General features: G+C 41.1%; 1 protein-coding gene across 6 annotated transcripts in view; it reads right to left on the bottom strand.

Moving 5' to 3' along the window:
• Positions 1 to 13,976, bottom strand: part of ARHGAP22 (Rho GTPase activating protein 22) — a 135,177-nt gene that overhangs the window by 58,818 nt on the left and 62,383 nt on the right. The gene's annotated exons all lie outside the window — the stretch shown is intronic.

The raw sequence follows: 13,976 nt of genomic DNA, 5'->3' as shown, positions 1-13,976 counted from the left end.
GTCACTGGGTTATCTCTTCATTTCCTCCTTAGGCACTTCTGGCTATCTCCTCATTTCCACTTAGGCACAAGGAACCTTGCTTCAGGATGTTTTGATCCCAGACAGTTATCCCACTACCCTATGCCTCAGTTTCCCTGTTTTTCAAATGGGGCAACAGTGCGACAATTCTTTCATTTAAAACAAACAAACAAACTTCGAGACTCTTGGGCAGTAGGTAATAAGAGAAGAAGCAGGGCTTAATCTCAGTGCTTTGTCCTACGTTATTACAGCTGTTTATTTCCCCTCACTCTACCATGCTGCTTTTAGGTCTCCTAAAAATCTTTTGCTTTTATTCAACCAAGATGACCTAATTTTGAATTCAGTCTTATTCCTGTTGCTTCTGCTGCCTCTCTGGAGAGTTTAAGGCAGTTTGGTACTGACTTAGTATCTTTTTGAATTCCATAGAGTTGGGACAGTACATTTAATGGCAATGACATTTATCTGTGTTTGCCTCCTTCTAGTCCCCAACCTCTAATTCACTCAACCACAGCATATTGGTTGGGCAGGCAACACCTCATTCCTTGGAATGTAAAGGACAATGCCAAGAATTTGACTACCCAGTCTTGGACACACTAGTGTTTCTATGCTTCAAGTCCTTCTATGTGTAATGATTCAAAGATGGAACTCACCCTTTTAAAGGTTCATAGACTTATGGAAAATGCACAAAAGCAAATAATCTATACTTGCAGTGGTGCTTTAGTGCTTGGCTTTTACTGATTCCAGCCTTTGGGGTACTGCCAAGTCATCACTGCACTAAGATACAAGAAAGCAGCTACCTTGTAAGCAAGGGAGAACATTTACAATCTATAACCATTAACCTACTGACTGGATGTGAAGTCAGGTTTCTAGATTGGCAAAGCAACCGATCCAAAGGAAACCAGTACTACTCTTATAAGGTAAAAGAATATACCATGCTATAATGAAGACTGTAAAAACCAGGGGTGCACTCCACAAGATAGGAAGCTCATAGCTGTGCCTTTTCTTGAACCATTTGTTGTCAGCACAGAAATAAATACTAAGATTTTTTGGAAAAGTTTTATGCTCAAGGAAAATCCATTCAGCATACCATCTGAAAAACTTCACCACAGTTTAGTATTCATAAAGCCCACGATGCTCAATAGGATGTCACTGTTCTTGTATCTGTACCATCATACAAAAAAACCTAAACCAAACAATGAAACAACTGTCTGTTCTTTCATTAGATAGTTTTGAAATCAGCTGACAAGATTTCAGGCATAAATAATTCTTCCACAGCACACCTCAAGCTAAAGTCAGGTTAACCTGATAATTGTAAAAACCTATTTGGTACTAAAGCATGTATGGAGCAGAGAGGAACAGTAGAAAGGAAAGAGAAAAGAAAAGAGTCCCTAATAAGTCAGTGACAAAGGCAAGTTCCATCTGTGAACGACTGGAGGCTGTGGGTTGGACTTGGGGAATGTACAGTATCATAATAAGGAGGAAGCATTTTTTCAGGTAGAACTTCAGCATTACTCAGCCACTACAGCAACACGTCACCTTAGAATGGAGGCCCAAGCTTGCTACTGCTCTGCCTTGGAGATAGCCCAATCTACACCATATTTAATCTGGAAACAATGCCTGATCTTGTGTCATCAAAAAAAAACCCTCACACATTCCCCCAGATTTAACAAAATTTATGGCCTCACAACTCCTTCCATGGATATCTGGAAATATTTGGGGATGTGGGCCCTTTCCATCACTCCTAATTCCTTCCAGCAGACCCTAAACAAAGATTTGCACTAGAATCTGGTTATTTTGAAGGAGAAGTTCAGCAGTTAGGATAAACTGTGAGTTCATCCCTGAACCTCATGACACTTTCTCCCACTATTACTGTGTGGTACATGGGAAAAAATGTCATGCCCAAACACCTCTCAAAACACCAGCTTCCTCTTTGGCAGCAGACATGTCCCACACTCAGTGATACACCAAGATGAAGTTCCTGATGAACTAAGTCTGCCGTTTTACACTCAGTAAATATTAAAAAAAAAAAAAAAAAAAAAAAAAGAAGAAAAAAAAAAAAAAAAAACAGTAAAAACCACAGCACAACCACAAGGGAACTCCCTTCTCTGCCAGTTTAACACAGGGTCAAATACAGACTAATGCAGTAATCCCTCCCAGCTGCCTAAGATTCTGGCCCTTTAATGACCTTGCACAAAACCCTAGTGCTTTTAACTCCAGTACCCTATATTCTGCCTCATTTCCAACTCACTCTGCCCTTGGAGCTAAAAGCAGAGGTTGCCCTCCTGTTAGACTTGCAATTTCCAGGGAGAACTTTGAACTTACATAAACAAACATTCGTATCTCTCATCCAGGGCAATGAAACACGGGATCTCTCTCTTCCCCTCCCCACCTCCTACCACCACAGCCTACTTTGAGAAACCCTAAGACCTTGTATCTTCATGATGAGAGAACTGTTTATTCTTTATCCTCTAGTACTCTTCTGTTACTCAGGCACAGCTTTCCTTAATCAGCTCTCCAAACAGACTGAAATCAGGTAAAAATTTCCATCCTGACAAAAGTCTGCAGACACCAAGAGTAGAATGAATTGGACCCAAACCCTCAAATGTTATCATTCACCCACAGTTAAGTCTGCTTCCTTTAGCAATGCTTTTACAAAGGGCTAGATACAACTGGGACTGCAAGAAATCTAAGATTTTTCTGTTACATATCATCATACCAAAACCGCATTAGTATAAGATTAGTAGGTTTCTCCTCTTTTACTCATCCTCCTTCCTCCAACTTCAGATCCCAGTTCAGAGAGACTGACTTAAGAGTGCACAGAGCACAACCTTTACTGTTAGCAGCAGGCTAAGTAGTGTGGAGAAAAGCACCTGAGACTCTTCACACTGTATTTTCTGTAACAAATTCCAGTATCAGGTTTCAAAAACTTTACTGAAAAACAGCATCATCTTCTCCATCTTACAGATGGAAACTGGAGAAAGGGATTGTGACTTCCGTACAACCACCACAATATTAAAAAAGGGAACAACAGGGAAATTTTTCTGATATGCAAGCAAGCAGCACATAGCTTTTTGGTTCCTCTTCTCTCTCCTGTGGCCCAAGAGGATTTTACCATCTTAGATGAACCATGAAATGACTGACAACGACCACAAAACCTCCTGATTTCTATTAAAGGTCATTAGTTGTTCGCACATGTTGAAATTTTCCACTGAATTACAGCCTTGGGGGATTTTCTCCTGTTATTTCTCATCTGGACCTAGTTAGCATGAAGAAAGAGAGAAAGGCAGTAAGACCCCACCTTATTTTTACAGGATCTGATCACAGACTATGTGATAAGACTGTGTGGCTCTCATAGCCCTTGAATGCCAGTGAGCAGTGGGAAGGAGGAGAGGAGGTGCCCTCCACCACCACACAGTAACACGATGCTCTAGAACGGCAGCTGATAGAGAAGCAGGTGCTCCCTCCCACTCCAGCACCGTGTCCAGGCTGGAAAGGGACCAAGGCTCTGCAGCCCAACACGGTAAATGAGCAGGCAGGTGGCTGTCAGAGGACAGCATGGCCACGTGCCAGGCAAAAGCTGCTGTGCTATGCAAGCCCAGACACAGGAGTGATACCGTATGACTGCAATAATACTCACCTCAGCCTGCTTCCATATCCCCAACTCCTATTTTATCAGATGAAAAGAGCATGCACTCAGGGTACCAATTTAAAAAGATTTCTCCCCCCTACAAAGTGACCAGGAGAGATTTCTATCTGTTGCTGATTGGGCTGATAAAAGCAGTCTTTTTTCCTTTCAGCAGTTTAGAACTAAGCCTGCCCTAGAACAAGTAGGGTCATTTTAGTCTGTGACCACATACATTAATTGTATCTGCAGAACAAAGGAATCTCAGGTCAATTAAAAAGATCCTGTGGCTATAATATTCTTCTGGGAAGATGCCATCTACATATGCTTATTACAGCCACATAAATCCCACCCCCTCATTTGCCTCAAGCAAGCAATTGTCTTTAAAAGCAAGCAAAATAATTATTTTTCCAACATACTTGTCATCATTAATTATGGCCAGAATAGCCAAGTAGGAGCTCATGCCCAGGCTTTTAAATGCTTGTAGCTAGTTAGCATGGCTGCCTGTAACTTTTCAGCTTTTTCTGCAGTGTTAACATTAACATACTATGGCTTCATTAAATCAAGGCAACCACTGATGAGCTAAGTATGATTCATCTGAGAACACTGAGACCCTTCATGCTTATCTATCCCCTAAGCAAGAATGGGGTTTAATTTATGCCTATGTATAAGTATATTCGAGCACTGCTGGCTGTATTCCTAATGTCACATTCAGGCAAACATGTTCCAATGAAGAATAGATTTTAAAACACAACGACTGGAAGCTGCAGGAATTAAATGCCAGAAGTCCACCGAGTTAAAGGCATTTCATGGGCCTCTTTTGCAAAGCTATGTGGCATTAATCTACAAACATGGGATACTAGCTTCTGAAAAACCAGAATGAAAACTTTGGCCTGGCTCCTGTACTTCTCCCTGAGCCAAGTCTCCCACTGAAGTTGATGGGACTTTCCCTGCATAAAGGCTACAGAGTTTGCCCTACTTTTCTCTTTTTTTTTTTTCCCTAGTGTAACAGGACAGGCAATGGCAGGGAAAGAGATGCTGTTTCCCTACTACACAGAGGGTAGATAAATGTGCTGGGTAGCTGTGATGTGATGAAAACTCACCTGGTTCAGAAGATTAAAATGTAGTGGGAAGTCCACTGATAGTTTCCAGAAGGCATTTTTTATCTTAATTGATTTTTGAATGACATGTTTTTAAAGTAACAGTGACTTATGTTGGTTAACCAGCCTGAACACAAGCTGGCTTCTGAATCATTGCCACTCCAGGCATTCAGAAATTTCAGGTCAGCCCACCAAAATCAGGAGATGGACTTCCAACCAATGGGAATTTTTTATTATTATCTACCTTCTGGTTTCTGAGCCTTTGCAGATCCTATTTGGTATCTTTATTTTAAATCCATAAGCATTAAGAGATTTGTTCCTTATTAATGAAAGCTGCAAGTTTTACATAATCATATTATTCAGAATAAGGATTTTCAAGGGAAAACACATACACAATGAGAGAGCATATGACTTCAGGTCTAGGTACTCTAAACAGGAAATCCCACAGCCTTGTCACATTTTCCTTAATTCACTTTGGAAATGAAATAAATTAAATTATTCAGGTACCTAAACCAAGATGAGGACAGATGTATCTATAGCACTTATAAAGCAGAGCAAGACAAAGTAGTAAGTCTGTAGTGCTTAGTTAAGAGATACTGATACAATAAACTGATTGGTAACACATTTTTACTGCTTCAACTGAATGTAAAGCATGGCTTTTAGTGACACGGTAGGTAAAACAGAATATAATAAATCACTAGATGTTGTAAGGCTAGGGAAGGAGCCTTTGCTTACAGCCTCAGCACAGGAAATAGCAATTCTGTTGCTAGTCCTACTAGCAAGAAGTTTAGCACAGACACATGTACTCTCCACCCCAAACAGGATAATGGAAATTGAGACAAAGCAGATCCACTGGTCAGAAGCCCCAGACGAGCCCCCCAAGCACCACAGTCTCTTGCTGGATCCTCCAGCACAGCTACTCCGAGAGCCACAACTTTGCCCCACATGCGCAACGGAGATGATGAAAGGCCCCAGGCACCAGTTAAGGGAAAAGGTTTGTTTTCTCTTCAGAGAAAGCTCCCTTTTTCATCCTCATTACCCAATTGCCACTCCACAGTATCTCAAGCATAGATAATGCACCACAGCAATCCCAGTCGCACCATGCAAACCTCCCCGGGCTTTTAGTAGGGAAGGCGAAAGAGGAATAAAATAGTGAAATGCAAATCAGTCACGTACTGAATTTCAAAGCTGCCTTTAATTACAATTTCTTCCTGTTTCCCTGGATGTTTGGAGCACTGCTCTAAGCAAGCCAAACTGATAAACAGAGTCCTGATCATCTTATTAAACTCATTCAAGCATATAACATCTGCCTTGGCAAGTCACTGGCTTCAAACAGAATCTGAATTCAATGCTACAGTCAGGCAGAAGAATCAAGGTACTATACTTCAGTATTTCTATTTTCACATCCCTCCACTGGGCAGAGACTGAGACAGAACTTCTCTTTCATGCACAAATGTGAGGAAACAAAGACAGCACAGGTTCCTGTAAGACTCCTAAACAAGTATGCATCTTCTTTAAGGGTTACACCACTGCTTTCCTGGGACCTGCACCCTTTAGTCCTGCACTCAGGCCAGGATCCCTTCTTTTTTGGATGATGCCTCCTCAGGGCAGCAACTTGACAGTGAGCTTTCTATTCTCCCTTTGCCTCTACCAGAAATGACAGCAGGCAAGCACCTCCTCTTGTGAGCTGATAATTACAACAGTAATTGTCCCACCTAGAAAACAGGCCTATTCAATCCAGCAAAAGCTGCCTGTATTTCAAGGTGCAGCAGGAGAAATAAATACAACCACGGCACTGGGCCAAATTCTCAGTCAGCAATAATGATGTCAGCATAGCCCAATTTATCCTCAGCTGAGGGATTTTACCCCACTTCTTTCCAGCAAAACCACAGCTGAGAATTTTAGGCCTGTTCCTTGAGCTCCAGGGCTAGATTTATACCAGGAGCTTTTCCAGTGATGCCAGAGGGGTAGAAGACTGAAGCATCATTCCAGTACACCTTCAGCTCAGACTAATGGAACTGCAGATCTGCTACCATAATGCATCCTGTAGTCCACACTGACAAAACCTTCATGGTAAAGACAGGTAATGGATATTTAACTGCACTGGCAACCTCTGCTAAGGCAGATGTGCTCATTAGAGAGGGCATCTATTTTCACCCTTGACCAGTAAAGCGAGTATAATGTACATTCAGCCTCAGACTGGTACACCTAGAGTAATTTAAGTATCTTTATCCATAGAAGCATCTTCACAACAGAACAGAGACAGAGAAAGAAGAAATGAAAGCTGTATTTCAAGGATATCAGAACAGTTTTTAATTCAGTGCAAATGGATTTGGCCTAGATGAAAAACTCTCAAGATATTACATTTTGCAGAAAGTATTTCAATGTCTTTACTGATAAATAGGTTTCTTATCTAAAAGCTGATCTACAACAGAAGAAAAGCTCAGGCAAAAGCAATCAATGCAAAAATAAACTGAAAACACATTTGAAAGACAGTTTGCTGTCTTGAGATAACACAACATTATTTTTTTGCTTTGCTGAAAAGCAATTTCAATATCTCTGTCATCCGATTTTCCCCAGGAAGCCTTAACTGGTATCTTTCCCCAGATTTCTTACCCTGCGATCATCACTTGAACAGGAAAAAATGTAGGCAAGTAACAAAAAAAAAAAATTCCAAGAAAAACAGAAACCCACAAAACCCCCCAAACCCCAAAAAAGACAGCCAAACAACCAAAACCACGAAAATCCCCCCAAACAAACCAAACAACAAAACACACTTTTACTTTTCTCCAGTAATATCTAGATTAGGCCCTAAAAGCTTCTCTGTTCACAAAAGGCCTGCAGGTGAGAGTGTTACAGGGGCTCAGACAGCTCCTTTCCCAGTGGAGTAGAGCAGAGGGCAGGAACCATTTTGCACACTGTGCTCGAACTGCTTTGATCCATCAACACCACCAACTAAACACTTCACACCACCAGCCTCACTGATAAGGACTCTCAGGATCTTCATCAGTCTTCTACTGCACACAGGTCCACAGCCCGTAGGTGTCACTTCTCAGAGTCTGCATTACTTTGCTCTACTCTTTTGTCCTTACAGACTGAAACAGTCTCTCTTCCTTTCATACTGAAATACTGATGTGAGGCTTGATGTACTATGCAAATTCATCACCATTCTGCCTTAAACTGCACTCTGGCTCCTCCAAGTTTCTTTCCCCCATTGCACAGCAGAAAAACATCCCAATACACTTGAAGACAATGCAGTGATACACACAAACACCTGAAGAGCCAAGAACTGAGATGTTAACTCTGAAACCCACTGGTGGTGATGCAAATATCCTCATATAACAGGTTAAGATGATTTACTGCTAATCATTTGCACACAAACACCCAGGTAACACACTTGCCCCCCCCTTCTCCCCAGCTGCACGATGACAATACCAATTCTAGAGTTGGGGACAGCTCCCTACAGCTGACAAAAAATTATGTTTTTCCATCATGGTACTACTTCAAAAGATTGATAATTAAATATTTAGAAAAAAAATCATTATTGATTGGATTTGATAACAAGGGTTCAATGACTTATGTCAAATACATAACGCAGCCCCAGGATGGGGAGGGAGGGGGATGAGGTCTCAGGATAGAAGAAGGATCAGAGCAGGGGTATTCAAAAGCCTCACATATTTTAGGCTCAAAAGGGTTGGATCTCACAGCTTTATCTAACAAAATGGAAAATGAACCATATTCATTTCCAAGCCTGGAACACCTTGATTCACAAGTTCCAGTCCCCAGTATCAGCAGTAAATAAATTGTTTAGTTCAGGGTATACCATGTACTCCTCAACGCTGCTAGCTGAAACAAGTTTCAGATCATCACACAAACTTGGGACTTTAATCAAAACAAAGAAACTTAACTAAACCAGCAGAAGAATGCCATATTCAGTCAGATCAGAGCTGGATGTATAGGGAGAGGGCACAGACAAAGAGGATGGGGGGGTTTGTTGTTGTACATAGCACATATGTACATTTGTGTGTTACAGCTCTCAGCTACTTACACGTGTGTTATCCCATGTGTTTCTAATCCCATTCTAAAGACATTTTGGTTTTAGGTCCCATAATAAACTATGGAAGGAAAGCTGCAAATTAATTGTGAGTTGTCAAGTAAAAAAATGCTCTCTTGTTCATTTTTAAAACCAAGTATTACAATCATTTAAGTGATCATATCTGCTGTGCTATAAATAGTCCTGAATACTTAATTACTCCCTTTTTGTTTTGCCCATACTATTCAGAATTATATCCAGTTCTACTGCACCTACCTCTCAACCACTTCTTCTCATGATCTAGGCAGTTTCTTCCTGCATGGAAGCCATCCATACACTTGAAACTATTTGTGGTGCTTTTACAGTTGGTATGTACCTTTCAGGAATTGTTATAACAGAAGAGAGGAGATCAAGAATATGATCAAAGTCCTTAATCCATTTTACAAGACAGAATATCTGTGAAGAGTAAAAAATGGACAGATGACCCCAGGAAATGAGTTCCCAAGTAACTGCCAGAAAGAAAAATATCCTAATTGCATAACTGAAGGTATTTTCTCTATTTTTGAAATGGATGCAAAGCTGTCAACAAATCTCCAGCCATATCCTATTATGGCACAGAACAGACATTCTGCTATGGCACTTGAGGGAGGCTTGGAGCACAAACCCCAGGTCTGATTATAAACCTGCAGGTGAAAAAGGCAGGCCCCTACAAGCTCAACTTTCCAGGTAGCCTTGCTCTACTCAAGTCAGCAGTGCTATACTGAATTAAGTCTATTGAGTATCATCCCTGTGAAAAAGGGCGTGCAGGGCAGCAGCATAAATTCAGGAAACTGTCTTTTATGGCAGGCCCTCTCTTCCGAATGCCAGGCTTCGCTTTATGTTTCTATAAAATACTTCTAGGATTTTCCATTTTCTCTCTTAGGAGAAATGTATATGTAGGACAGAAAGTAAGTGAAAGTGAAATCAAAATGGTCTCAACATGCACAAGGAATACAGGAAAAGCTTCTGATACTCAATACCAACGTGACAGTGATGATGACTAATACACTCTCACTGGAGAAGTCAGACAAAGTCAGAAGTGGACAAAGAGAGGTACAACATGTATAGCAACTTATTCTTACATTTCAGACTCAGGAATCGCCTATCAGAATTTGATCATCTTCCCCAGGATACCAGTGTCTTGGTGGTGGTGTGGTGCAGAAGGGGAACAAGACATTTCCTCATCTAATTTTTTTGCTTTGCCATTTCTTCCCCATTCCTGCAATGTACGTGTACAGTGTGGTTTCAGAGTATGGCAGAAGGATGTCTGCATTTTAAGTCCTAGCACTCATGCCTTTGATCCCTGGGTGGCTATATTTAGGACCTCTGAACACACTGCTGCAACCAGTGTGAGAACCCCTTCTGGAGTCATCTTGTCTCCTTAGATCTTTTCTGATACACTAATTAGAGAGAGCAGTACCTTAGCTAAGAATGCATCAGACTTTTCCTGTTTTGAAGTACACTGCAGAGGATGTCCTCCTGTGCACTGAGAGTGCACAATAGACATGGTGCTGAGCACTGTCAATCTGCTATACCTGGACAAGGACCCTTGCTGAAGCCACTGATCAGCTGCAGCCACCTTTCCTGAAACTGCATCCACAGCACTGCTGCTGAAAGAACAGGCTGGCTCAGACCAGCTAGCCTAAGCAATCATACCACAATAATCCACTGAGCAAGATAAGTGGGGTTCAAAACAGAAATTGCCCAACTTCCCTGCGTTCAGCTCCTGATTAAATTCAGCATTTTGCATTATTACCCAGCATTAGGCATTGCAAAACTCCTTCAGTCACCTGTAACACAACTGTTTTGCACAGGATTACCTGTCTTGCATGCTGGCTGTGCATGCAAGTTGGTTGTTTGGTCTGGGATGGATCTGCCACTCCTGCCCAGTACTGACAGCTGTCCAAGTCTTTCTGTCCTGGTGGACAGGAGTCAAGTGAACTCAGCTAAGAGTCTGACTGGGTCAGGGAGAGCATCTCTGCAACTGATTCTTCTGAGATAGAGCCTTCTCACCTGCCACTTCTTCTGACCTGGCCTTCAGGTCTTTCCTGCTGCCCTCTAAAGCACTACCTTTTCCCTCAGCACTTTCCTCACCAGATCTTCCCCCAGACTGATATCCTAGGGCCGGTGGGTAATTCCCAGTCTGAAACTTCTGGAGCATTATCTGGCATTCAGCCCACTCCATCCAGGAGCCAAGAGAACAGAGCTAAGACTGGTTGTCGGACTTGCAGGGCCTCACACAGTACCTTTGACAATTTTGCTCTAATGACCTTGCACGCATGACAGTGTTTGCTGGGTGGACAGTCCTGCTCTGAACAGGAACATGGCTTTGATTCCTTTGCCACAGCTCCCCATATGCAAAATGGGGAAGAGGACAACTTATTTCTGTCTTGTGTAACATGGCAGAGGCTCCACAACAATTAATGCTGGCTGTAAGCTACAAAATCACTTAGTAAGGCATGACTGATCTAGATCAGGCACAGACACAATCACATTTTTGTCAAGTTAAGGAAAGCACACAATAGTTTACATCAGCTTTATGCCAGCTGCAGGAGGAAAGATACCTAATCCAACAAAACTGGAATGATAGAAGCAGACCATATCTATAAAAGCAGACCATATCTGTGTAAAAATAAAGCTTGCTAGTTTACAGCCTGGGGGGATCTCTTTTCCTTTTTTTAAAAAAATTGAAACATCAAAAAGAATTTATATCAGAACAGTACTTTGGATCACATGTCTACATCTTTGGTACTAACAGCTCCAAAACATCGTTCATTTTTTGAACAACCTCAGACTGTCAACTCTTCAGTACATGTTAAATCTCTCATCAAATACACACAGTATGAGGCTCTAGTCCCAGCTGTTCTTCACGTTTTGCATCTAGATTTTTGTTTGCATCTCCATTTAGAGGTTTCCAACCTCTCTCTCCCCAGAAAATACATCTTTTAATGTTTTATTTAGTGTTCAGACAATATCTTCATAAAGATCTGTAAATAGAAATATGTGAGAGCATGTGAAGATAGTACAAGTGTTACAAACTGTAGTGACAGAAGTAGAACAAAGAATCCTAGATAGGTTGCAAAGACAAAAATAAACCACAGGAGATGAAAAATAATGTATTATGTGAAAACAATGCATATGCTATGGAAAAATGAATCCTGGCAACCACCACAGTTGACAGGGAACGGTTAATTATGAAGGAATTTGTATGTGATAAAAGCAGTAAAGAAGGCATTGTTTGGTCTGCAAAATAAGTGATCTCACATCATCAATCCTCTTCCAACATATCACATGGCTCTGTGAACTTAAGATGCTTTTGCACAGTTACCTGCTGTATGCCCAGCTGAACACCTCCTCTGCCTCACAGACAGGATTCTTTCCCTGCTACTCTTGTTTGACTTAAGTGATTTTACTAAAACTGGAACAAGACTAGTTTCTGTGAAAATCAGACTTCTGTGAAAGCTTTAGTTTTCAACAAAAATACTAGGTGACCTAGCCATGAAAAAGCAAAGTTAAGTAAAATGGTTACTGGCTGTTCAGTTACTATACAGCCTACATACAAGCTACTGTAAACAGTTTGGCAAGGCTATCACAACTACTTATGTGATTCAGAACTAGTTCTACCCCTTCTCCCTGCACATATACCATGTAGGGTTTTCTTATAAACTGCTATTGGGCATGCTGAGTTGTGATTCAACCAGGCAGGCAGTTTTGTAGCTGTCACCAGTAGGTAAAAAACCTTACTGTCCTGCACTGACACACATGCCTTAATGCTGTCTCATGCTTCCCTGGGATTTTCTATAAAGCTATCCATTTATACTTTAAGACTACATCTTCTGAAATGGGATAAGAAATTGAACTTCAGCATTAGTGTCTACAATACTACCCAGAAATAAGCCAGAGAACATGATGCAAGCCTCAAACCATGGAGAATATACACAAGGAAGAATTCAAGTTGACCCTCATCCTGAACAGGCAATCATTTCTGCTGGAATAATCTCCCCCCTACAGCACTCCATGGCTTCAAGACAAGAAAGTGAGTATAAAAAAAAAAGGTGATGCAGAACTTATTAAAACAGATGTGAAAACATCACAGGGCCATGCTACTAAGTCAGAAAAAAATTCCGAAGCGGTCTGAAAGCCAACAACCTGGAGTACCAAAGGCCAAAGTGGTAGGGAGAGTGGGCTAGCTGACCTTCAGTTCCTGCAAGATCTTTCCCACCAAAAGCAGCTGGGGTGCCACTTTGGGCTTAAAGGGGAAACCAACGGGACAGAACAATAATGATACAACATGGAATCTATCTTTCCCCCTGCCTGCAGGGAACCCTTGCTAGAAGCCACAGCAACATTTCCTTGACTCTCTCTCCCCTCCAGCTGGATTGGTGTTAAGAGCAGTGAGGTGCACACACTTTCTAATCAACTTATTTAAAACTGTTTATTACAACATATACACACCACTTGCCTATTTATGACAAAAACTAATCTCAAAGGCTGAACTGCTACAATATTAACAAATCAGTGTGGTGCAACAAACAAAACTGGTTTTTCTAGTAATAGCAAGATTGTCTTTTGAGTCACAGTTAAAGAGACTGACTCACTACCTCATTGGTGGTTTAAGATTAAATCTACTCTGATCTCATATTTTAGCAGTCTTACTCCACCTATACACCTCACTGCTTGGGAGTGGATTCTGCTCTCTCCATATCCTTATACAGTAAACACAATGTAAATAAAATAATTGAATACTGATGTCTGTAGCTTCACTGAATGAGGGTTTTTTAACTTTTCCATCCATCAAAACTTTAATAGTGTTTACCCCCAAACTTATGTGGCTGCTATTATGTCTAATTTCAGTCAAATACCGTTACAGTCAATTCCTTTCATCCTTCTCACTTATGTGTTTATATAAAAATAAAGATGTGTATTTTTAACTCTATATAGAAATATATTTTGGTTTTAAGAGCTGTGTTGAATGCTGTACTACACTGAGCCAGGAAGGAGTGGTCCTTCTAAGGATGATAACTAATATGTTTATGGGTAAGTGGTAACTACATGCTACCTACTCTCTGGTGGATGATGGCCCACAAGCCATCACTTTCACAGAAGCTAATGGGACAGTTAACATTTCTGCCCAAATTGCACTGAAACTGAATTTGTTGTGTAG

The sequence above is a fragment of the Corvus moneduloides genome, chromosome 8 (assembly GCF_009650955.1).
Source record: "Corvus moneduloides isolate bCorMon1 chromosome 8, bCorMon1.pri, whole genome shotgun sequence".
Classification (NCBI taxonomy): domain Eukaryota; kingdom Metazoa; phylum Chordata; class Aves; order Passeriformes; family Corvidae; genus Corvus; species Corvus moneduloides.
Note: the sequence above shows the minus strand (reverse complement) of the source record. Positions and strands in the feature narration are given on the sequence as shown.